This window comes from Camelus dromedarius, chromosome 34 (assembly GCF_036321535.1).
Source record: "Camelus dromedarius isolate mCamDro1 chromosome 34, mCamDro1.pat, whole genome shotgun sequence".
Taxonomy (NCBI): Eukaryota; Metazoa; Chordata; class Mammalia; order Artiodactyla; family Camelidae; genus Camelus; species Camelus dromedarius.
The window spans coordinates 14,445,325-14,471,769 of NC_087469.1; the positions used below are offsets into that span (position 1 = coordinate 14,445,325).

The following is a 26,445-nucleotide window of genomic DNA, read 5'->3' on the forward strand; positions in this document are numbered from 1 at the left end:
CGATAAATGAGAGGTGTCAGGAGGGGCTTCGTAAGTACAATGCACCCCACCGCGTCCCCTTCACATTTGCAATGAGTCCAGGCTATAAATCCAGTGGGGGAGGTGTCCGTTGGCCAGGTGCCCTCAGCAGTGCTGCAGATGGGAGGGAGTCATCCCCCACATACATCCGGGAGGGGAAGGGGCAAAGTTCACCTGGAGTCCAGGAAGGTCAGTTTGCTTTTCTACTGACTACCCTCACAGCACTATAGCCACCGAGGACCCACCCTGCCAAGCCCAGGTGGGTAACCGGGTCCTGCTCCAGCCTCCCCATCTCCCTGATGCTCAGGTCTTCTCTGGACCCAGGGCCTTTCCAGCATTTGCTCAGAGAGAAAATTCAGCCTGTTGTGCACAGCTGCCTTGCTCAGTATTTTGGGAGATGAGTCCTAGGCTCAGGCGGTGGATGATGTGAACTGGAGTAGAGCTCTGGGGGAGGCAGCCTCTCAAAACCTGACCGGGAATCCCACTTTTCACAGAAGAATGGATTCTGCACACTCAAGGCTTTTCTTGTCCTTCCCACGGTCATGGTTCGAGTTCCCCTGAAGCAGACCCTGAGACAAGAATTCTAATGTGATAGTTCATTTGGGAGGTGTCTGCAGAAAATTTTGGTGGGGATGTACTATTACTATTCCCATGTTGTAGATGAGGGACCGAAAGCCTAGAGAGGTGTGATAGTTTCCCAAAACTACGGAAGCAGATTTCCACCCAACCTGTCTCCAAAGTTCACAATACTTCTCTCCACAATCTACAAGTTATTTATTGGAGCGAGGATAGGCAAGCTTTTCTCTAAAGGACCAGAGAGTAAATATTTTAGGCTTTGAGAGCCATATGGTCTCTGTTATAACTATTCAGCTCTGCCATGTGTAGCACAAAATCAGCCACAGAAAATATGTAAATGAATGACTATGACTGTGTTCTAACAAAACTTTATTCATGGATCCTCAAATTTGAACTTCATATAGTTTTCACATGTTATAAAATACTATTCTTCTCTTGAATTTTTCCAACGTTTAAAAAATGTAAAAACCATCCTTAGTGCATGCACCATCCAGGAGCAGGCAGTGGACTGGATTTGGCCCATAGGTCACAGGTGATGATCCCCGTCTGGAGAGTTCTTGGGCTCATATGGGAGCACAGAGATGTGCCAAGCCCAGCACCTCAAAGGGCTCAGCTCTGTGCCAGCTCCTTAGATGATTGGAGGGGCAAGCTGCCTTACATCTAGTGAACTCTGCTCTCTTTACTGATCAGGAAACTGAGGCTTACAGATGTAAATATCCAGGCTTATAGAGTCTGAGGTTTTTCTAGATAAAGCTTTTTTCACTACCACACATTATATTATTTTTGTTTGTTTTGAAAATTAACAGCAAAGCAGAACACAGATAATACAGCTGTGATCCTCACCATATTGTTTGTGTGTGTTCCGGAAGTTTAGGGAAAACCCAAGAAAGCTTCGATGGCCTCAATGGGAAGTCTGTGGGAATTGAAGCGGGTGGCATGGTCTCCAGTACTCTTCTGGGAGCCCTTCTCCAGTATCCCATCTAAGCAAGCTCCCAACACTGAACGAGGAAGAAATAGAAAATATGAACATACAAATTACCAGTACTTAAGCTGAATCAGTAATTTTAAAACTCACAACAAACAAAAGTCCAGAACCAGATGACTTCATAGGTGAATTCTACCAAACATTTAGAGAAGAATTAACACATATCCTTTTGAAAATATTCGAAGAAATTGCAGAGGAAGGAACACTTCTGAACTCATTCTATGAGGCCAGCATCAAAACAGTATGGTACTGGCACATAGATTAATGACAAAAACAGACACACAGATAAATGGAAGAGGATAGAGAGCCCAGAAATAAATCCATGAACTTATGGTCAATTAAGCTACAACAAAAGAAGCAATAATATACACTGGAGAAAAGACAGTGTCTTTAATAAGCATGGCTGGAAAAACTGAACAGCTACATGTAACAGAACGACATTAAACATTCTCTTACATCCTATGCAAAAATAAACTCAAAATGGATTAAAGACCTAAACATAAGACCGGATACTATAAAACTCCCAGAGGAAAACATAGGCAGAACACACTTTCACATAAATCGCAGCAGTATTTTTTTGGATCCGTCTCCTAAAGTAAAGGAAATCAAAGCAAAAATAAACAAACGGGACCTAATCAAACTTAAAAGCTTTTGCGTAGCAGAGGAAACCACCGACAAAATGAAGACATCCCTTCCCCCAACAGTTAGTGCTGAGAGTGTGGACCGAGTGTGTGCTCCTGGCTCCGATCACACGTTTATTATCATTTTTTTTTTTTAAGGAAAAGGAATTTATTGGCATATATATCTGAAAAATCCCACAGTTAATGACTTTAGGCACTGCTGCCTCGAGGAGTTCAAATGGCTAAACACCACGATTTAAAATGCCCATTTAGAACTTTATAATTAAAATACCCTTTTATTATTATTATTTTTAATAGACTTTATTCTTTTAGAGTAGTTTCAGGTTCACAACAGAATTGAGCAGAAAATACAGAGTTCCCACATAGCCCTCCCCACCCACATACATATACTCCCCTACCTTCAACATCCCTCATCAGTCACATATTTATTATTTAAAAAAAAAAAATCTAAATAACAATCTTTTAAAATCCCTCAAAAATTTTTACAAAAAATCCACGTCTTCCTGGCTGGAGACGTATTTCTTTCTCTTTTATGAAATAACCCGGTGCAGCAGCCAAGACCGACCACCCGCCGGCCCGCAGAGCCTCAGCAGCTCCCCGAGGGAACCAGGCGGCCGAGGCCTCCTGGCTGCGCGGCCCCGACACCGCCGCCCTGGCGGCCTGGCCCGCAGCCGGCACCGGCGGCAGCACATCGACCCCGTCCTACGACGGCGGAGTAGTTTTCGAGTCCGGGAGACTTTTGGCCCTCGGCGCTTGCCCTCGTTCCCCGCCCTCCTGCTCCTGCTCCGCCCCCGGCCCTGCACCGGCTCTTCTCCTCACAGAAAGGTCGCGGCCTGAGGCGGGGTGAACCCCAGCGTCCCCGTGGCCTCACCCCGATGTGACCAAGGCGATGCTCCGCGACAGGTTCAGCCCGGCCGGGCCATCCTCTGCATCCGGGTCTGCAGTGACGTGATCGCCCGCCGCCCCTTGGGCTGTGTGAACCTGAGGACGGTGAGAGCCGGGCCTGGTGGGCGGGTGGGCACGAGGCTCAGGCAAGGCGGGTGGCCGGGCTAGGCCGGCGGGAGGGGGCGGGATGGCATGTCACCTCCCCACCCAGGGCCCGCGGGGAGAGGCTCGGGCGCCGGGACCCTGGTTCCCCGAGCCCGTGGGGACGCGCGCAGCCGGCAGCCTCATGCCCCTCGCACGCTCGGCCCCTTCCTCCCTTGCGACCATTTTCTACGCCTCAGCGGCCCGCAGACTTTAGGGCGATGACGCGCCGGGAGCTTGGGTGAGGCTGGGTTCTTCCACGGCGCTCTGCCAGTAGCTGCGGCATTCTGGGGCGCCGAGCCCCCTTCTCAGTAGGTGGAGGTGGTCCCACCACTCAGGGCTCTTGCCGGCGCCCCAGGACTGGGGGGAAGTGCATTTTGGTGCTAGAAAAATAACCTCGTGTTGAACCCTGTAACCTCCCAGGCCTGAGGCCTGTTCCTGCTACTGGCCGGATCGCCTTCGGGAGCTATGGAGACTTAGAATAAAGTGAATACAGTGTTCTAAAAAAAAAAAAAAAAAAAAAAAAAAATACAACATACTGAATGGGAAAAAAAATTTGCAAATGATGTGATTGATAAGGAATTAATATCCACTGTATATAAAAAGCCCATACAACTCAACACCAAAAAAACAAACAACCCAATTTAAAAAAGGGTCAGAAGAACTGAATAGACATTTTTCCAAAGAGGAAATGCAGATGGCCAACAAGCATATGAAAAGGTATACAACATCACTAATCATCTGGGAAATTGAAATCAAAAACCACAATGAGGTATCACCTCACATCTGTCAGAAAGGCAATCATCAAGAAAACAAGTGTTGGCAAGGACATGGAGAAAAGGAAACCCTTGTATACTGTTGGTGGGACTGTAAATAGGTGTAACCACCTTGAAAAACAGTATGGAGGTTCCTTAAAAAACTAAAAATAGAGTTACCATATGATCCAGCGATCCTATTCCTGTGCATATATCTGGAAAAGACAAATATGCCAATGCAGAGATACATGCACCCCAATGCTCACAGCAGCACTATTTGCCACAGCCACGACATGGAAGCGATCTAAGTGTCCATCAACAGATGAATGGATAAAGAAGATGTCATACACACACACACACACACACACACACACACACACACACACACACACACACACTGGTATTACTCAGCCATAAAAAATAATGAAATATTGCCATTTCCAGCAATATTGATGGATTTAGAGATTATCATACTGAGATAAGTCAGAGAAAGACATACTACATAATAACACATATAGGGAATCTAAAAAAAATACAGTCAACTTATTTATAATACAGAAACATACTCAACAGACAGAAAACAAATTTATGGTTACCAAAGGGGAGGGGAAAGGGTAAATTAGGAGTATGGGATTAACAGATATACACTACTATATATAGAATAGATAAACAACATGGGCCACTGTATACCATAGGGAACTGTATTCAATATATTTTTGAGATTCATAATTTTAAAAATATATGTATAATATGTATATCTCAAGATAAATATATCTTGATACATTGTATATGTAACTGAATCATTTTGCTGTACACCTAAAACTAACACAATATTATAAATCAACTATTTTTAAATAAAAAAATTTAAAGCACAGTTAAATATTGAAAAGTTACATTCCTTGCCTTCATTTAGGAAGTCTGACATACAAAATTTCATCATAATGTGGTATATATGGGAAGAAAGTAAGCATAGGTTCCTATGGGAGCACAGATCAGGGGCATCTAAGCTGGTCTAGGGGTTCTAGGTTTATAAGAAATGATAGTTGAGTAAAATACATGAGGATTATTTAGAGAAAGTTGAGGAAAAGAGTACTTTAAGACCAAAAAATTGGAGTTGGTCAAGTTGTATGTGGGCAGCCACAATCTGTTTAGAATTACTAAAGAACAAAGTAAAAAAAAAAAAGAAAGTGGGAGAGGAGGCCAAAGAGGAAGGAGGGGCAAAGCCTAGGGGTACTTTGTGTGCCAAGTTGTTAGAACTGTTTTAGTAGATATGGTAAGGAGAAGCAGATTTACAAAATGTTAGCAGGTAAAATTGTGGTTGGATGAGGGGGTGGGGATCACAGACCAAACTCCTAGGTTTCTGGACCGGAAGTAATTGAAGGTATTTAGACTGAGAATTTAGGGGTGCAAAGCAGTTTTATGGGAGGATGATGAGATCTCTTTTGGACATAATGAATATGATGGGCCAGAGGAAAATCCAGTTGGCCATCATAACAGGAAGTTCATAGAGAGGTCTAAGGATCCAAAAAGCCCATGGGTAAAAGACTTGAGACCATTAGCCTGTATAGTAGATGGTTAAGTGTAGCCCAAGAGAATTTGATGGCTATCATTATGAGAGTTAATGACCCCCTCCCCAATGAACTCTGTGAGAAAAGCACCGAGGAATAAACTCCAGGAAACATCAGTGTTAATGTGGTGGATGAAGTGTGAGAAGGGGTGAGGAAGAGTGAGTGGTGGTGGTGGTGGGTGTGGTAGCGTGAGTCCTTGTTATTAAAAAATGGCCTGAGATTCAAGCATAATACAAAAGAAAACCATTCAACCACAAAAGGAAAAACAAAGTAAAGAAAGGAACAAAGAAGAAATAAAAAATCAACTGGAAAACAAGGTCTAAAATGACAATAAATATGTATCTGTTGATAATTACCTTAAAGGTCAATGGACTAAATGCTCTGATCAAAAGACATAGTGGCACATTGGATAATAAAACAGGAGCCTACAGTATTCTGACTGCAAGGGCAAAGGATACACATAGACTAAAAGTGAAAGGATAGAAAAATGTTTCATGCAAATGAAATGACAAGAAAGTGAGAATAGCAATACTCATATCACGTGAGAAAGATATATCACGTAAATGGAAATGACAAGAAAGTAGGGGTAGCAATACTCATATCACACAAAATAGACTTTAAAACAAAGGCCGTAAAGATAAAAAAGGACCCTATATAATGATAAGAGGATCAATACAGGAAGAGGATATTACAATCATTAACATATATGCACCCAACAGAGGAGCACCTAAATACATAAAACAAATACTAACAGACTTAAAGGGAGAAATTGATGAGAATACAATAATAGGAGACTTTAACACTACTGACAGATGGACAGATCAATAGAAAGATCTTACAGACAGAAAAATAATAAGGCAACAGGGCTCCTGAATGCCACAATAGAGCAGTTAGATGTAATTGACATCTACAAAACACTACATCCCCCCAAAAACTAGAATACACGTTCTTTTCAAGTGCATGTAGAACTTTCTTTAGGATGGACCACATACTAGGACACAAAACAAGCTATAATAAATTTAAGAGGATAGGAATTATTTCAAGCGTCTTCTCTAACTGCAGTGGCATTGAACTATAAATCAACCAGAGAAAGAGAAATGAAAAAAAAAAAGATTCCATGAATACTAAACAATATGGTACTAAAAAAAAAATAGGCCAACTTGAAATCAAAAGAGAAAAATAAAAAAATAACTTGATATAAATGACAATGAAAACACAACCATACAAAATCTATGGGATGCAGCAAAAGCAGTTCTAAGAGAGAAGTTCATAGTGATATAGGTATTCCTCAAAAAACAACAACAAAACAACCCAAATATAGAATGTAACCTACCACCTAAAAGAATTAGAAAAAGGACAAACCTAAATTCAGCAGAAGGATGGAAATATGAAAGATCAGAGAGGAAAGAAATGAAGTTGAGAAAAAATAATAGAAAAAAATCAATAAAACCAAGAGCTGGTTGTTTGAAAGGATAAACAAAGTTGAAAAACCTCTTGCCAGGCTCACCAAGAAAAAAGGAGAGAGGACCCAAATAAACAAAATGAGAAATAAAAGAGATTAAATAACAAATGATACCAGAGAAATTTTTTTAAAATTACTTAAGAAAACACTATGAACAGTAAGATGCCAACAAAACGGACAACCTAGAAGAAATGAACAAGTTTCTAGAAACATACAGCCTGCTAAAACTGATTCAAGAAGAAACAGATAACTAGAAGTGAAATAGAGTAATAATAATAAAAAAAACTTGCTGCAAACAAAAGTCCAGGACCAGATGACTTCACTGGGGAGTTCTACCAAACATACAGAAAAGAGCTCATACTGATTCTTCTCATATTCTTCCAAAAAATTGAAGAGAAGAGAATACTGCCAGTCATTTTATGAAGCCACCATTACCCTGATACCAAAACCAGATAAAGACAATACAAAAAGAAAGAAAGAAGGAAAGGAAGAGGGAAAGGAAAGGAAAGGAAGGAAGGAAGAAAGAAAATTACAGGCCAAATCTTTGATGAATATAGATGCAAAAACCCTCAACAAAATATTAGCAAATTGAATCCAACAATACATAATAAGGATTATACAAGTTGGATTCATTCCAGGGTCAGAAGGATGGTTCAGTATACAGAAAACAATGTGATACACCACACCAATAAAAGGAAAGACAAAAATCACATGATCATCTCAATAGATGCAGAAAAAGCATTTGATAAAAACATATATGACTGAAAGATGAAATGTAAGGGAGGAAACAGGTGACCCACCTTTTAATGCCTAGAATAAAATGGAATTAAAAACAATGAGGTGATAAAACTCTTAGCTTACATTTTTCGAGAGTTATGTCAGGGACTGTTCTAAGCACTTTACAGTTTTTTCTATTTTCATTAAATCATTCTCAAATGTAATGTATGCAATTCAGCAGATTTAGCATTGTAGGGATTCAGAACAGACCTTTCCAAGATGAGTCACTTTGGCATGTGGGTTATTTTGAGCTAAAGGCAGTCGAGACCCTGTGGGCTCAAGAGAAACTATTGCCTCTCCTTTAACTACATGGGAGAATTTAAATGGAAAATTTTTCCCAGAATAAAGTTATTATCAGAGATAACTTTTGTATAAATGGCTTCATCTGTATAGCAGGGCACATTCTAATTATCTGCTCCTATTTAAAAAAAATTGTTTTAATTAACATACAGTCTTGTATTTGATTTAGGTGTAGAGTATAGTGATTCAGTATTTTTATACATTATGGAATGATCATGGCAATGACCAGCTAGCATCTGTCACCATACAAAGTTGTTACAATATTATTGAATATGTTCCCTATGTGTACGTTATATCCCCATGACTTAGTTATTTTATAGCTAGATGTTTGTATCTCTTTTTTTGGGGGGGTATCTCTTAATTCTTAACCTATTTCATCTGTACCCCGAGCCCCCATATTTTTTCTCTACGAGACTTTGTTTTGTTTGTTCATTTGTTTTGTCTTTTAGATTCCATATATAAGTGAAATCGTATTTGTTTTTCTCTGTCTGATTTATTTCACCTAGCATAATATCCAGCAGGTCCATCCATGTTGCTTCAAATGGCAAGATTTCATTCTTGTACATGGCTGGGTAATAATCCATTGTATGTATGTGTATTGTATGTAAATGTCACATCTTCTTTACCCCTTCATCTATGAATGAACAGTTAGGTTGCTTTCATGTCTTGGCTATTGTACATAGTGTTGCAATGAACATGGGGGTAAATATATCTTTTCTAATTAGTGTTTTTGTTTACTTCAGATAAATATCCAAAACATGTGATAGTTCTATTTTTAGTTTTTTGAAGAATTTCCATACTTTTTTCCATAGTGGTTGTACCAATTTACATTTCCATCAAAAGTGCACAAGGATTCTCTTTTTCTCCACATCTATGCCAACACTTGTTTCTTGTCTTTTTGAGAATGTCCCTGCTGACAGATATGAGGTGTAGCTCACTGTGTTTTTTTTTTTTTTTTAAATATTGAGCTGTATAAGCGTTTGTATATTTTGGAAATTAATCTCCCTTGTCAATAGCATCATTTGCAAATATTTTCTCCCGGTCCGTAGGTTGTCTTTTTGTTTTGTTTATAGTCTTTGCTATGCAAAAACTTTTAAGTTTAATTAGGTCCCATTTGTTTATTTTTGGTTTTATTTCTATTACTCTAGGAGACAGATCAAAAAAATATTGCTGTGATTTACATCAAAGAGTTTTCTGCCTATGTTTTTCTCAAGCAGTTTTAGAGTATCTGGTCTTACATTTAGATCTTTAATCCATTTTAAGTTTATTTTTGTGTGTGGTTTTAGAGAGTGTTCTAATTTCATTCTTTATATGTTAACTGTCCAGTTTTGTTAACACCACTTTTCTCCATTGTATATTCTTGCCTCCTTTATTGTAGATTAATTGATCATAAGTGTGTGGGTTTATTTCTGGACTTTCTATCCTGTTCCATTGATCTATGTGTTTATTTTTGTGCCAGTACCATACAGCTTTGTAGTATAGTCTGAAGTCAGGGAGCATGATTCCTCCAACTCTTCTTCTTTCTCAAGTTGTTTTGGCTATTCGAGGTCTTTTGTGTTTCCATTTAATTAAAATTTTTTTGTTCTAGTTCTGTGAAAAATGCCATTGGTAATTTGATAGAGATTACATTGAATCTGTAGCTTGCCTTGGGTAGTATGGTCATTTTAACAATATTGATTCTTCTACTTCAAGAACGCAATACATCTTTACATCTGTGATGTCTTCAGTTTCTTTCATCAGTGTCTTACAGTTTTCTGAGTATAGGTCCTTTGTCTTCTTGGGTAGGTTTATTTCTAGGTATTTTACTCTTTTTGATTCAAAGATAAATGGGGTTGTTTCTTTAATTTCTCTTTCTGATATTTCATTGTTAGTGTTTAGAAATGCAAAATATTTGTGTATTAATTTTGTATCCTGCAACTTTACCTAATTCATTGATGAACTCTAGTAGTTCTCTGGTAGCATCTTTAGGATTTTCTATGTATAGTATCATATCATCTGCAAATAGTGACGATGACAATTTTACTTCTTCCTTTCCCAATTGGGTTTATTTTTTTGTTTTTCTTCCCTGATTGCAGTAGCTAGAACTTCTAAAACTATATTAGATAAAAGTGGCAAGAGTGGGCATACTTTTCTTGTTTTGGACCTTAGATGGAATGCTTTCGGCTTTTCACCATTGAGTGTGATGTTAGCTGTGGGTTTGTCACATGTGACCTTTATTATGTTGAGGTATGTTCCCTCTGTGCCCACTTTCTGGAGAGGTATTGTCATAAATGGATGTTGAATTCATCCTGTTTTTTAAATTAAACTTTTCTTAACTGGATTCTCTGATTAATAATTGAGGAGAAAATTAATATGAAGAATTGAGCCAGCAACCTAATGACGTAAGTGCTGTAATATTCCCTATAGATTAATGATTTGCTGGGGTCTCATAGCCTGTAAATATTGGAATGAGCCTTCAAACCCAGATCTATCTGATTTCTGAGCCTGTGCTCTGACTAGGGCACTTCCTTGTGGGATTTCAGCCTACACACATTACTGAAAGATCTGATGGGGACTGGCGTGGGTCTGGAAGCTTGCGGTGGTTCTTGACACCCCCTGTCTGAGTGCTGCCCAAGAGGAGTTTCCTGCACTGGGAGAGAGGTTGTGCCTGATGACCGCTAAGTAGACTGACCACATAATTTATTCCCTAACTAAAGCATTTGGGGAGCGAAAGCAGTGATTTAGTAAGTAAGCTTTGAATAAAGTCATGGATTAGGACTAACTGTTAGATCTCTCCCAACTTTAGGAGTCTCATGGGCTCAGGTAAATTTAATATATTAATACTTAATCAAGCTCTCAATTCCTCATGGAACTCCCCTTCTGAAAAAACGGAAAACTTTCACACCACATTATTCAGGGATGTGCGTGTATCATCCAGCATAACTCCACTATTTAAAATGACCATTATCTTCCTGTACAATCTAATGCAGACACATTATAGAATGTTACTTAAGAAACTTTGTGGGGAAGAGTGGAAAAAGGAAGGGCAACCAGGAGTGTGGGGCAGTGTATTCTTCTTTGAGGTGCTCCTGGCCTTTTCTGGTATAGATTTAACTTATGATTTATGTGTGGAGCTGTTTTAGTCAAGTAGCATCCCCATTTTATGTTAGTATACTCAGATAGCTGTCACAGATGTTTTCTAGTGGGACCACATCCCCTGTATCTTTAAAAGATGGTTTGTTTATTGTAAGCACCCTAGATAAAACAGGTACATCATGCTAAAATAATTTCATACTTAGGCATCCACTGCTGACCTTTCCTTGGGAAACACCATCACAGAGTGTTTGAGGAGCATACATTTCTATGAGAAGATTTGACCAGAATGTTATTTTCTGTTTTTAACTCTTTTTTCCTAGGTTCCCCAGTGATAACATGTCCCTTTACAATATCACATTATGCATTATGTAGTATGCACTTATTGTTATCAATATATTATTCAAGTTTGCACAGAACAGTGTATCTTCAGTAAAATAATGCTATGGAAGAAGAAATGTGTTCATTGGAAGCTCCAATAACTTTTTTATATCCTGTTTCCTTTTTCTACGACTCCTTCACCTTCTGTTCTTGCATACCTATGATGGGGGTGATGTAAGACTTGGGAAGCATGAGCATCTCCGGAATTCCGCTGTCATTAGAGAGGCAGGCTGAACATACAGGGGACCCCGGGTTACTCAGCAAAGTTGCTCAGTTTGGAGACTGGCTAAAAATGAAATCATTCATTCATGCACCCCACACTCCTGCAGCATCTACTCTGAATAATCTTTGTCTTCTGAAAGTGGTGAAGGAGAGCCCTCACACATTATTTCTCTGCTCTCAAAAGTGTGGGATGCAGATGGACTCTCAGTCTGTGGGTGCGTTGAGGTTCTTGGCCTTTTCCCTCCCGTAGTTGCTTTCTGGGCTGGCAGACCTTCGTGCATTCAGTTATTTGTTCTATTATTCTTGTTTAGTCAGAAATATTACTGGACCACGTGTTGTGCCGAGTGCTTCTGGTTAATGGTGAACATGAGTGTCAAGGTCTCTGCCATGAAAAGGTTGTCTAGATGGAGGAGGGAGCGGAAGGGAGACTGCCCCTGTGACCTGGAACGTTTTCTCTGGTGCCCAGCCTGCACATTGGGATCTTGCTCCTACATCCTTCTCTTCCCTTGACTGGTTGTAACTAGAATATAAGTATGAACATTGTAGTTGGGGAGTTGGCTCTTTTAAATATGCAAATAGTGAATTCAGGATACTATAAGATTGTAATTTCAGAGGTGTCAGGGCAAAAGTATTCCTGTGAATAACAACAGCAAAATTTTAAATTAAAAGTATTACCTGCTTCCTTTAGTGTCCAGAGAAATAACAGTAATATACCAGGAAGTGTTTCATATTTTATAAAATAAACTAGTTCTCTATATTGCTTTTGTTCCTTTTTTGTTTAAAAAGTATTTGCTGTATATATAATGTGTTTATGATGGGTTGAAGATACATCCTGATTAAGATATGCATGATAGCAGTAGATGTGGGTACTGGTTTATAGAAAATACTAAGTAAATGTTTGCTATTGTAACTACCTCTGCCTTTGTCAACACTGATTCTGTATTGAGAGGCCCCTGGTCTCAACTGTGAGCTCAAATATAAGGAAGGGGAAGGCAGGAGGCATAGACTGCTCCTGTGATGAATGCTTTCTGAGCCCTGAGGCAGGTGTCAGCCCAGGGTGGGTACTGTCCTGGGCTGTAGGACAAGAGAAGGGGGTAGTCATAAGGGACATTGGACCTAGAGGAAATGACTATTTTAGCAAAGCCCTGCCCATATTAGATGCCCCTGATCTTCGACCTAGGATAGTGGGATGTCCAGAGAGTAAAGAATCAGTGATTGCTGAGGGGCCCAGCAGATCTGGTCAGGCATCATGTCCCCCACTGATCAGGAGGTAGCCTCCAGGGAACAGGAGGGGCACGTGGGACATTTGTCCTCGGAAGTGTCCAAGGTGGCTGATTCTGTGGGAACGTTTCCTGGGTCTGTGTGGTGGTGAAACACCCACTGGCAGGTGCGTAAAAGGAAGCTTCTGCCCACAGTCCAGGAGCAGCTCAGTCCAGATTCTTCAGCCCTCCCTCATCTGCACACAAGAGCAGCCTGTCCTTGCCCTTCCCGGGTGCTCTGCTCCCCTCCTCCAGCCACCTCTGCATCTTCCCGCCATCCCAGACCGAGATGGACAGGCTCCTGCTTCTGCTCCTGCTGCTGGGAGTCTTCCCGCTCGTGTTCTTCCAGGGAGTGGGTGAGTGCCTGTGGTCACTGGGCAGGGAGTGAGGCTGTGGAGGTAGGCTGGGGAGCAGCTCCGGGGTGATGACCTGGCCAGCTTGGGAGGGGACAAGAGTCAGGGATGAGGTTCTGGGATGACCTGACCAGCAGGGATCTAAGGTCTCTTTCTGCCGTCCCCACCCCGACTGCTGCCAGGGAAAGAGGTGACTTCCTTTCCAAGGTTTCAGAGTGGGGTCGGTCACTCCCGGGGGCAGATTGGGGCTGGGAGCTCTTGTCACTTGTAGATTTTGTGGCTTGCTGGGATGGTCCTAAGAGGAAGAGCCAAAGGTTTTCAAGACTTTCTATAAAGAAGCAACCACGGGTCAGTGACATGGTCTGAAGAGGTAATTCGATTGCTTATTTTGAACCAGTATTTTTACAGTAGTGTTTTCACTTTGATATGTGTATACTTTGGATGACTTTTGGTGCTGTCCTAGGAAATCTTTGGAGATTAAAATCTACCTCCTCACCTTCAAGCCAGTGCAGTCTTTATGCCCCATCCATTTCCCCAGAGATTCGGGCCCAGGGTGACTATATGTAGATGTTCTGAATGTGTTTTGCACAATTGATCCAAAGCCAAAGGGAGCATGTGAGCACAAAGCTCAGGCAGGCTCCCAGGAAACCAAAATTAAGGAGACATAATCTCTTAGTGTTGTTTAGGTGCAAGTGTGGAAATTTCACTTGCTTGGTTAGAACCCATACCTTTTTCTCTTATGTTTCACCTTCCAGTATCTTCATATCACCTGGCGAGTCATGTCTCATATTCTTGTTCAAGGTTATTTAAAAAGAAAACAGCTTTACTGGGATATAATTCACATACCATCCAATTCACTCTTAAAGTATATACAAGTTATTTATGATTAATGGATTTTAAGATCCTCATGTCAAAGACCCCATTTCCTTAAATATCCAATGGAAGCAGTCTAGAGGGGGTATTTCTTACCCCAAATTATTTGCAGGAGAAATATTTAGAGTCATCTTTTGTCTTTAAAATCCTGGATCCTAATGTGTCTTACACACCTTGGTCTCAGGGCATTCAACCCTGGGCTCAGCCTCCATGTCTGTTTCTCTGCAGCTCCAGCCACCTTGTGTAAAGTCTGCAGTATCTTTAAGAAGGGCAAATGTTTGGAAGGTGAGGGTAACTGCACTATGGAAGCAGGCCCAGGATGCAGAACCACGGATGTGTACTTTTTCCATGTGAGAGGTAATGCTGTTAAGCCAGGCTCTTCCGACTTGAGCTGGCCCCTGGCTGCTGACACTGTGTAGGGGCTCCAGTCTGAGGGAGCCCTTGCTAGGAGGTGGATGTGTCCCTACTCTGGAGACCAGGCTTGGTGTGATGGGGAAGTTCCCGTTACTTTATTTAGTTCCAAGTATTGTTCTCTGGCACTGAGTATAAATGTCCTTTTCTTCCAGATATGTGGCACTACAATCACACTCAATTGGACTGTTCTGATAAGTGTAGGGCTTGGAAGTTGATTCGTGCGTACTCGAAGGTTTCGAGCTTTTGCTGTGAAGGTCAAGAGTTCTGCAATATGTATAGGGGGAGATCACTGCACTGGAAGCGTCACTAACTGCAAATTCCTTTGTCAGCGGTGGTGTCCACTCACCCTTCTGTTCCTGGCATCTCTGGTCCTGTATCCCTCCACGTGTGCTCTTGAAGAGCATGCAGGAGCCTCCTGTCTCCTCCAAGTATCCCTCTTCACCTCTCCCCTGGCCGCTGGCTCCTTCCCCCCGACACCAAGTACTCTTGGTTCATCCGTGTTTCACCTCTCTGCTTCGTTCACATCTGCAAGTCACAGCCCACCTCACCTTGTGTTCCCTGATCCCTCACAGTCACTCTACTTCTCTGGCTGCCTGGCTTCTAATCCCACCAACTCAGAAGGGACTGCAATGTGCCCAGAAAGGTGATGGGTTCCATTTTATACGTCAGGAGTTTGTGGGGTCAGTGGGAAGCTCAGGAAAATGTGTCCAACTGGCAGATGGACAGAGAGGCCTCGAAATCCAAGAAGATACCAAGGCTGGAGGCAGAAAAAGCAGGATCATCAGATTAAGATGCTATGGACATACTCAGAATCTACTGATAGCTTAGGTGATAAGACTTAAAGAGGTTGTTAGTGAGTGAGGTGGGAGTGAGGATGGACAGATCATTGATGCTAGAGACCACCAAAATAAAAAGTGGGTGAAAGTCACTCTCTGGAAAGAGCCATGGATGGTGGTCACAGAAGTAGATGGAGAACCAGGACTGCAGAGTGTCACTTTCTGCTTTCTGTGACAACTTGCATGCTATTGGCAGAGCAGGTTCAATGGAGAAGAGGCACAGAAACCACATGACAATGGGTTGAGGAATGGGTGGGCTGTGACAGGAGGAAATAGGATAGGCAACCCCTCGAGAAGTTTGGGAGGAATTGAAAGTAGAGTAGTATCTTTTATAAAACAATGAGTTTAACGTATTTTTAGACATAGGAAGGTTTATGTCTTCTCTTTAATGTAAAACGCCTCTATTATTATGACTGTGGTAATACCTGTCACCATGTTACTATCTCTCCCAATGTGCATTTTAAAACTTTTATCACCAGTTCTGTGTGTTTTTTCTACCTTTTTGACCTCTGGTTTTTTTTCCATTTGTATTATATTTCCTCTGTCCTTATCCCTTTCTTTCTCTTACCACTCATGATGCAAGAATGAAGAATGTTATTATTATCTTACTTATTTAATGTAATCTTACATTGATCCTTCATAAATTAAAACAAAATTTGAATAACGTTTTGTTTCTTTTGTAATCTAAAATATTCATTTTGTGTGATTTTTATTTAGTTAAAAATTTTTGAACTTGTAGGATGATCTTTTAGAAATCTACTTCTGTTTTCGAAATGTCAAGTATAAATATTTTTCATGGAATTTTTTCTCCTAAAATTGAAGTGAGACAGGAGATAAAAGGTAAAGCCAGATGGATTAGCTCTTGTTGGGTACAGCCTAAGCCAAATCCTTATCAACTCTTAAACATTAAGAACAACTCCATGAGCATCACTAGGGAAAAATCAACTCAAGCATTCCAGCCTACTTAGAGCTTGTTTAGTTAGATCTTGCTGTATTAAAGAGAACTGTGGATGAGCCAGGGTGATGGAGGCAGGAATAGTGAGAGGCCTTTATTTAAAAACTGCTTTCTTAGCCATACTCTCATGAGCAATGTAAATTTTAACTATCATAAAATATTTGAAAATTACAAATAAGTTAGCAGAAGAGTTAAAAACAGACTCACTGAGCTACACAGTGACTTGCTTTGAAAGAGCATAGTATGCAGTATCGCTAATTATCAGAGAAATGCAAATCAAAACTGCAGTGAGGTATGACCTCACAACAGTCAGAACAGCCATCATTCAAAAGTCCACAGACAATTAATGCTGGAGAGCGTGTGGAGAAAAGGGAGCCCTCTTACACTGTTGGTGGGAATGCAGTTTGCTGCAGCCATTATGGAAAACAGTATGCAGATTCCTTAAAAACTGAAAATAGACTTACCATATGATCCAGCAATCCCATTCTTGGGCATATATCCAGAGAGAACTTTAATTTGAAAGGATACATGCACCCCAGTGTTCATAGCAGCACTGTTCACAATAGCCGAGACATGAAAACAACCTAAATGTCCATCGACAGATGACTGGATAAAGAAGCTGTGGTGTATTTATACAATGGACTACTACTCAGCCATAGTAAAGAATAAAATAATGCCGTTTGCAGCAACATGGATGGACCCAGAGATTGTCATTCTAAGTGAAGTAAGCCAGAAAGAAAAAAAAATTCCATGCGATATCACTCATATGTGGAATCTAAAAAAAAAAAAAAAAGAGCTTATTTACAAAACTGGAACAGACTCACAGACATAGAAAACAAACTTACGATTACCAGAGAGGGAAGGGAGTGGGAAGGGATAAATTGGGAGTTTGAGATTTGCAGATACTGCTATATATAAAATAGATAAACAAGTATACTGTGTAGCACAAGGATCTATATTCAATATCTTGTAGTAACCTATAATGAAAAAGAGTATGAAAACTAATATGTGTATGTACCTGTATGACTGAACTATTATGCTGTACACCAGAAATTGACACAACATTGTAAACTGACTATATACTTCAATAAACGAAAAAACAAAGCACATAGTATGGAAAGGGGAAAGACATAAATTTACTTGGAATAGCCTGACAAACAGTACCTCAGCCAGGTGATCAAGGTCGACATCAACACCAACTTGAAGAAATGGTGTGAGAAAAGCCAGTGGGGAAGGGGTCTTCTCAAGTTTCCTTCTCCTGCCTGGCCAGAGTAGATTAGAAAGGGTTTGATGTGACACTGACATGAGTGTGGGTTAAAATAGTGCAGGGATGCCACCATGTGTTGGATCTCCCTGCTTAAATGCCTACTATTGGGTATTAGAGTCTCTGTAAGAATTATTACAGTTTTGTAAGAATAAGTGATTATCTCATATTCTTGAATGTAGTTGCAATCCATAAATTACAAGTTTCTCAAGAGTCTTTTTGACGGTAGAGTATAGCAGACTCCAGGATATCCTAGGATACAATTCATACAATCATCACAATAGATGCAGAAAAAGCATTTGACAAAGTTCAACATTCATTTATAATAAAAACTCTCAACAAAGTAGGTATAGAGGGGACATACCTCAACATAGTAAAGGCCATATATGACAAGCCCACGGCTAACATTGTACCCAGTGGTGAAAAGCGGAAAACATTTTCTCTAAGATGAGAATGGGGCAAGAAGTTTCCTGGACTGGGAGGGAGGTTGTGCCTGATGACCGCTACGTAGACTGACAATATAATTTATTCCCTAGACTGAAGTATGTGAGGAGTGAAGGGGTAATGTAGTAAGTAAACTTGGAATAAAGTCATGGATTAGGACCAACTGTTAAATCTCTCCCAGCTTTAGGAGTCTCATGGGCTCAGGATAAATGTAATATATGACACTTACCAAGCTCTAAATTCCTGATGGACCTCTGAAGTCTCCTCTCCTGAAAAACCAGAAAACGTCCACAACACATTATTCAGGGATGTGCATGTATCATCCAGCATAACTCCACTATTTAAAATGACCATTATCTTCCAGTACAACCTGATATAGGCACATTATGGAATGTTATTTAAGAAACTTCACGGGGAAGAGTGGATGAAGGAAGGCTTGCCAGGAATGTGAGATCATGGCCTTTTCTGGTATAGATTTAACTTTGTGTGGAGCTGTTTTAGTCATATAGCATCTCCATTTTATTTTATTATAGCTAGATAGCTGTCACAGACATTTTCTAGTGGGACCACATCCTCTAAATCTTTAGGAGATTTGTTTACAATAAGCACTCTAGATAGAACAAGTATATAATGCTGAAAGAATTCCATAGTAAAGCAAACATCCTTCCTTTTGGAAACACCATCAATGTTCAGGGAGCATACATTTCCATGAGAAGACTTAACCAAATCATCATTTTCGGTTTTTCACTCTTTTCCAAGATTCCTTAGTGATAACATATCCCTTTATAATATTACACTATGCACTATGCATTTTGCACTATTATTATGAATACATCCTTCAAGTTTGCACAGAACAGTGTATCTTCAGTAAAATAATGCTATGGAAGAAGAAATATGTTCTTTGGAAGCTCCAATAATGTTTATATCCTACTTGTTTCTTCCATTTTCTACTCCTCCTTCACCTTCTGTTCTTGCATACCTATGATGGGGGTGGCGTAGCACTTGGGAAACGTGAGCATCTCCGGAATTCCACTGTCATTAGAGAGGCAGGCTGAACACACAGGGGACCCTGGGTTACTCAGCGAAGTTGCTCAGTTTGGAGACTGGCTAAAAATGAAATCATTCATTCATGCACCCCACACTCCTGCAGCATCTACTCTGAACAATCTTTGTCTTCTGAAAGTGGTGAAGGAGAGCCCTCACGCCTTATATCTCTTCTCTCAAAGTGTGGGATGCAGCTGGACTCTCAGTCTGTGGGTGCATTGGGGTTCTTGGCCTTTTCCCTCCCGTAGTTGCTTTCTGGGCTGGCAGACCTTCGTGCATTCAGTTATTTGTTCTATTATTCTTGTTTAGTCAGAAATATTACTGGACCACGTGTTGTGCCGAGTGCTTCTGGTTAATGGTGAACATGAGTGTCAAGGTCTCTGCCATGAAAGGTTGTCTAGATGGAGGAGGAGGGAGCGGAAGGGAGACTGCCCCTGTGACCTGGAACGTTATCTCCGGTGCCCAGCCTGCACATTGGGATCTTGCTCCTACATCCTTCTCTTCCCTTGACAGGGTCTCTAGGTGTGAACACTCTAGTTGGGGGCTTGGTTATTTTTATTAAGCATGATGAGTGAGGTGAAGACACTTTAGAGAATATAAGTAGTTGCCTGTAATTTAAAAATAAGAAAAATATTTGTTCCCTATTTGCCTTATGGGCCCCACCCTCATTAGTCCATATTGATCAAGTGTCTGTAAAAATTCTGAGCCTTCCAGCCAAGTCTTGGAGCAGTAAGTGATTGCCTCTATCTATATAAATGTAGCTTGGTGAATATGGGTCTATGTTTATACGGTCAAGAAAAATAAGGGAGTTGAATATGGTAGAAATTATTTTATACTTTGTAAAATAACGCAGCCACCTATCTATCTCTAAGTCTTCTGTTCTGTTGTTTGAATAGTGTTTGCTGTGTATCTGTTTATGACGTGTTTATGATAGCTGATGATATATCTTAAATGATGTATTTGCATTTGTAGCAGTGGTTGTAGAATCAAGCTTCTCTGAGTACTCTTTTTGACTAGTTCCTGACCTTGGCCCTGCCCTTAGCACAGTTAGTCCGATTTTAGCAAGAATTTTGCTGGATCAGTTTAGTAAAAACCCTCCACCTTGATATCTGACCAAATTCTTCATTCCCTGTCTCCATATCTTATCACCCTGCCCTGTCTTCAGCAAGAATCCTGTTAAGCCAGCTTACCAAGATTTCCCATAGATTTGATGTTTCCTGTTAGTAGTTTTGCATCACTGACTCCCACTCTGCTCTTTGGCTATAAATCTCTACTTGTCCTTGTTGTGTTCAGAGTTGAGTCTGATCTTTCTTCCCTACTACAAGACCCCATTATAGTTGTCACCTTGAAGAAAGTCTACTTTACTGCTTTTAACAAGTGTCATGAATATGTTTTATTTAGCAAAGGGCCATGATCCTAATTGGGTACAAACAGAAGGAGGGGGAAGAAAAAAGCGAAAGGCACAGACTGCACCTCTGATGAATGCTTTCTGAGCTCTGGGGCAAGTGTCTGCCCAGCGTGGGTACTGGCTTGGGTTGTGGGACAAGAGGGGAGTTAGTCATAGGGGACACTGGACCCAGAGGAAATGGCTCTTTTAGCAAATTTCTGCCCACATTAGAAGCTCATGTTCTTGGGCCTGAGACATTAATGTCTAGGAAGAGTCAGGGACTGCTCAGGGGCCCAGCGGATCTGGTCAGGCATCATGTCCCCCACTGATCAGGAGGCAGCCTCCAGGGAACAGGAGGGGCACGTGGGACATTTGTTCTCGGAAGTGTCCAAGGTGGCTGATTCTGTGGGAACGTTTCCTGGGTCTGTGTGGCGGTGAAACACCCACTGGCAGGTGCGTAAAAGGAAGCTTCTGCCCACAGTCCAGGAGCAGCTCAGTCCAGATTCTTCAGCCCTCCCTCATCTGCACACAAGAGCAGCCTGTCCTTGCCCTTCCCGGGTGCTCTGCTCCCCTCCTCCAGCCACCTCTGCATCTTCCCGCCATCCCAGACCGAGATGGACAGGCTCCTGCTTCTGCTCCTGCTGCTGGGAGTCTTCCCTCTTGTGTTCTTCCAGGGAGTGGGTGAGTGCCTGTGGTCGCTGGGCAGGGAATGAGGCTGTGGAGGTAGGCTGGGGAGCAGCTCCGGGGTGATGACCTGGCCAGCTTGGGAGGGGACAGAGTCAGGGATGAGGTTCTGGGATGATCTGACCAGCAGGGATCTAAGGTCTCTTTCTGCCGTCCCCACCCCGACTGCTGCCAGGGAAAGAGGTGACTTCCTTTCCAAGGTTTCAGAGTGGGGTCGGTCACTCCCGGGGGCAGATTGGGGCTGGGAGCTCTTGTCACTTGTAGATTTTGTGGCTTGCTGGGATGGTCCTAAGAGGCAGAGCCAGTGGTTGCTCAAGACTTTCTATAAAGAAGCAGCCAAGAAGCAGTGATCTGTCAAGAACAGGTCACTGAAAGGCTTATCTTGAACCAATATTTCCACTGTAAATGCAGTTGTCACTTAGATATGTTTTGATATCTGGTATCTTTTGTGGGGAGTATGGTAGGAAATTTTGTGAGACTGCATCCCCACCTTGGAGCCAGTACTCTCCTCATGTCCCATGATATTCTGGTCTCAGATGGCTGTATGTAGATATTCTCATAATGTTCTGCATAATGGCATCTTAGCAAAGGGGACAGCTTTCACTTTATTTTTAATTGAATCAAGATCCCTGTATGAAAAACCCCAGATCCTTAAAGAATCAATGGTCATAATATTATGCAAACATTTCCCGGCTTTAAGAGTAAATTGGAGGAAGTATTTAGGATCATGTTTTTCCCTTGACCCCTCGACTCTGTCAGTGTTCTAGCCCACCTTAACATCAGCCTGTTGGAACTCTAGGATCAGCCTTCATGTCTGTTTTCTGCAGCTCCAGATACATTGTGTATGGTCTGCCGAAATTTTAAAAAAGGCCAATGTTTGAATGGCAAAGGCAATTGCACGATGGAACAAGGCCCTGGATGCAGAACCAGAGATTTCTACATTTTCTCGGAGAAAGGTAATGCTGTTAAGCCAGGCTCTTCTGGCTTGAGCTGGCCCCTGGCTGCTGACACTGTGTAGGGGCTCCAGTCTGAGGGAGCCCTTGCTGGGAGGTGGATGTGTCCCTAGTCTAGAGACCAGGCTTGGTGTGGTTGGGGAAGGGCCTCTTACTTTAGTTCTAGGTATTGAGCGTGAATATCCTTCTCTTCCAGCTGGATGGTGCTACAACCACACTGAGTTGGACTGTTTTGATTACTGTTCATCTTCAAATTTCTATAATGGGGACCTGAAGATTTCAACTTTTTGCTGTAAAGGTCGAGAGTTCTGTAATAGTTATTATGGAAGAGGACGATTATGATGGGCTTGCTAACAGCAGATTTCTTTGTCAGCGGTGGTGTCCACTCACCCTTCTGTTCCTGCAATCTCTGGTCCTGTATCCCTCCACCTGTGCTCCTGAAGAGCATGCAGGAGCCTCCTGTCTCCTCCAAGTATCCCTCTTCACCTCTCCCCTGGCCGCTGGCTCCTTCCCCCCGACACCAAGTACTCTTGGTTCATCCGTGTTTCACCTCTCTGCTTCGTTCACATCTGCAAGTCACAGCCCACCTCACCTTGTGTTCCCTGATCCCTCACAGTCACTCTACTTCTCTGGCTGCCTGGCTTCTAATCCCACCAACTCAGAAGGGACTGCAATGTGCCCAGAAAGGTGATGGGTTCCATTTTATACGTCAGGAGTTTGTGGGGTCAGTGGGAAGCTCAGGAAAATGTGTCCAACTGGCAGATGGACAGAGAGGCCTCGAAATCCAAGAAGATACCAAGGCTGGAGGCAGAAAAAGCAGGATCATCAGATTAAGATGCTATGGACATACTCAGAATCTACTGATAGCTTAGGTGATAAGACTTAAAGAGGTTGTTAGTGAGTGAGGTGGGAGTGAGGATGGACAGATCATTGATGCTAGAGACCACCAAAATAAAAAGTGGGTGAAAGTCACTCTCTGGAAAGAGCCATGGATGGTGGTCACAGAAGTAGATGGAGAACCAGGACTGCAGAGTGTCACTTTCTGCTTTCTGTGACAACTTGCATGCTATTGGCAGAGCAGGTTCAATGGAGAAGAGGCACAGAAACCACATGACAATGGGTTGAGGAATGGGTGGGCTGTGACAGGAGGAAATAGGATAGGCAACCGCTTGAGAAGTTTGGGAGGAATGGAGAAAATGGAATGGTATCTTTCATATGAAGAGTGACCTTATGCTTTTAATCAAAGAAACATTTTTTTTTCTTCTTGGTGTTTACATTCATTTAACGTAAAAATCCTCTTGTTACAACTGTAGCAATGTGTATATATACATCTTCTCCTCTTCTGCATATAATATTTCCTGTTCTTTTTGTCCATCTCCTTTTTTAAAATTTCCATCACTTGTCTTAAATACGTTCTTTCTCTTTTCCTTTGCTGTTTGCTACAAGAAATGGAGATTATTATTTGTATTTTTTGTTACTTATTTTTGACTGTTTCCCACTCAAAATTTAAAACAAACTAAATGGAACATTTTATATTTCTCTCTAAAAGACTAAAAAGGAATAAATTAAATCACTTTATGACTTTTTATTAGTTAAAAAATTTCAAAGTCATAAGAAAAATCTAAAAATGTACTTTTCTTTCAGGATATCAAATTTAAATATTTCAAACATTTCTCCTCTAAATTTGAGCTGAGATAGGAGATAGAAAGGAAGACAAGTTGAATTAGCCACTAAGAAGCTTAGCCTAAGCCAGAGCCTTGTTATTAAATGTAAAAATTTCAGCAACAGCCCCATCAAAATCAGTGGCAATAAAACCCAACCCAGATATTCCCGCTTGTATTAAGCTGTGTGCACTTATATCTGGTCCCACCAAAAAGAACTGTCAGGGGAGGAGGTCACTGTGATGGAGGCAAGACCAATGAGAGGGATTTTTATTGTGTCAATAACTGCCTTTTATCACCTCACACCTATTAGGATGGCTGATATCCCCAAAAAAGAAAACGAAGTGTTGATAAGGTCATGGAGAAAGAGGAATTCCTGTGCACTGTTAGTGGAAATGTAAAATGGTGCAGCCACTATGGAAAACAGCACGATGGTTGCTCAAAATATTAAAAGTATAATCACCCTGTTATTATTATTATCATATTGTTGTTATTACCAGCAATTCCAGTTCTGGGTATAGATCCAAAAGTGTTGAAAGCAGGGTCTGGAAGAGATATTTGCACACCCATGTTTATAGCAGCATTATTTACAATAGCCAAAAGGTGGAAGCTACCCAAGTGTTCACCAGCCAATAAATGGATAAATAAAATGTGGTACATACATATGAAGAAATGTCATTCAGTCTTAAAAAGGAAGAAAAGTTGGATACATGCTGCCATATGGATGAACCTTGAGGATATTGTGCTAAGAAAAACAAGACAGTATCCGAATGACAAATACCGTATGATTCCACTTACACGAGGTTCCTCAAGGAGTCAGATTCATATACAGACATCCTTGATTGCTTTGATTATTGTGATAGTTGCTTTATTGTGGTGATCTGGAGCCGAACCTGCACTATCTCTGAGGTTTGCCTGTAGAAAAAAACTATAATGGTGGTTGCCCGGGGCTTGTGTGAAGCGGGGTGCGGAATGGAGAGTTACTACCTGGTGGACACAGAGTTTCAGTTTTGCAAGATGAAAAAGTTCTTAAGATGTGTTTCACAACAGTGTGGATATACTTAACGTTACTTAACTGTACAGGTAGAAATGGTTACGACGGTTAATTTTACTTACGTGTTTTTACCATAATTAAAATTTTGAGAAACAAAAAGAGAAATTAAAAAGATACATTTTTCTCAATGAAAGTGAAAATAAAAACAACCCCCCCGCAAACTCCTGCTTTTTGTTACCCACCCTCCTCACTTCATGAATGACCAATGGAAATTCTGTGGATATTGTAGGAAACTTGGAAAATACAAATAAGTTAACAACAGAAAATCAAAAACTTCTGCAACTTGCTCCAAAGAGTAAAGCACAGAAATGAGGGGAGAAGGTAACTTTACAAGAAATACTCTGGCAAATAGCTTCTTAGCAGGTGATCAAGGTTCATATTATTCATGATAAGGCAGGTTGATATTACGTAGTCATAAACCAGGTCTAATAAAATATTTGTAAAAACCCATATTGAGGGACATTCACAAAATACCTGTTCCATATGCCCCCCCCCCAAATTGAACGTTATAAAAAACAGGAAAAATCTGAGAAACCGTCACAACCCAGAGGAGGTAATGACATGATAAGAAAATAAAATGTGGAATCCTGGAAGAAAAAACCGAAACTAGGCAAGACTCTAATGAAATCTAAATACAGTATGGAGTGTAAGGTTAACTTATTAATATATTTCATTAGTTGTGACAAAATTTTTCTGTAAATCTAAAAGTATTGCAAAATTAAAAGTTATTTAAAAAGCCATCCAAACATACCATTAGAGAGAAACGTTATAAATTAATATATATCCCATTGACCTTTTCATGATAAGTATACACACACACATATTTCTTAAAAAATATACTTTACAGAGTAAAATCGTGTATAGAATGTGGATATTGAATGTCAACTGATATCAGATGTCATCTCCATGAGGGGGGGTATTAGGAGGAGCCAGGGATCCCACTCCCAGGCTCCCTGCACCTTCTCCCCCACCAGGAGTCATCAGAACAGAAGCCTGTCAGCCCCGATAGCTTGTCCGAGGTCCGCAGGAATGGAGGTCCTGCATGCAGGCACAGGCTCCAGATTCTGCTCTGAGTGCCAGTGCACCAAACCAGTGGTGGAGAAGGATCCCTTCAGCCAGAACTTCCTCCTGTGGGCAAAAAAAGGGGAATAGGAAGACCCCAGCAGCCGTCGCCCCAAGGATCCCAGCGGCCCTTCCCTGCAGCGCCACCTGCAGGACCTCTGCAGTCCTGGCCACCGAAGACCCCGGCAAGGCTGTTTGACATCAGCCTCCTCTGATGGAGCTGAATGCAGACTGTACCAGTTTACCTTCTCAGGAGCCAGAGATGCTGCAGCCCATCCAGCTGGTGCCCTCCTCGCCACCTCCATGTGAAGCCTTTCTCCACTGAAGCCAGTGCAAAAAGGCTGCCAGAGATGACTGCACATGTGCAGGTATCAATGCAGAGCCATCAGAAACACAAAAAAGCAGGGAAACACGACTCC

At 41.4% G+C, this 26,445-nt stretch overlaps 1 protein-coding gene across 4 annotated transcripts in view; it reads left to right on the plus strand.

Moving 5' to 3' along the window:
- Positions 1–3,037: 3,037 nt before the first annotated feature.
- PATE3 (prostate and testis expressed 3) overlaps positions 3,038–26,445 on the plus strand; it is a 68,685-nt gene continuing 45,277 nt past the window's right edge. Inside the window, exons 1-4 of one of the 4 annotated variants that reach the window (XR_004133845.2) lie at positions 3,038–3,210; positions 13,199–13,398; positions 14,497–14,625; positions 14,835–16,090. The gene's annotated coding sequence lies outside the window, so the exon portion shown is untranslated. Of the gene's footprint in view, positions 3,211–13,198; positions 14,626–14,834; positions 16,093–22,123; positions 22,253–22,445 lie in introns of those variants that run through there. The other 3 variants (XR_004133846.2, XR_010378951.1, XR_010378950.1) reach the window with 3 other exon arrangements.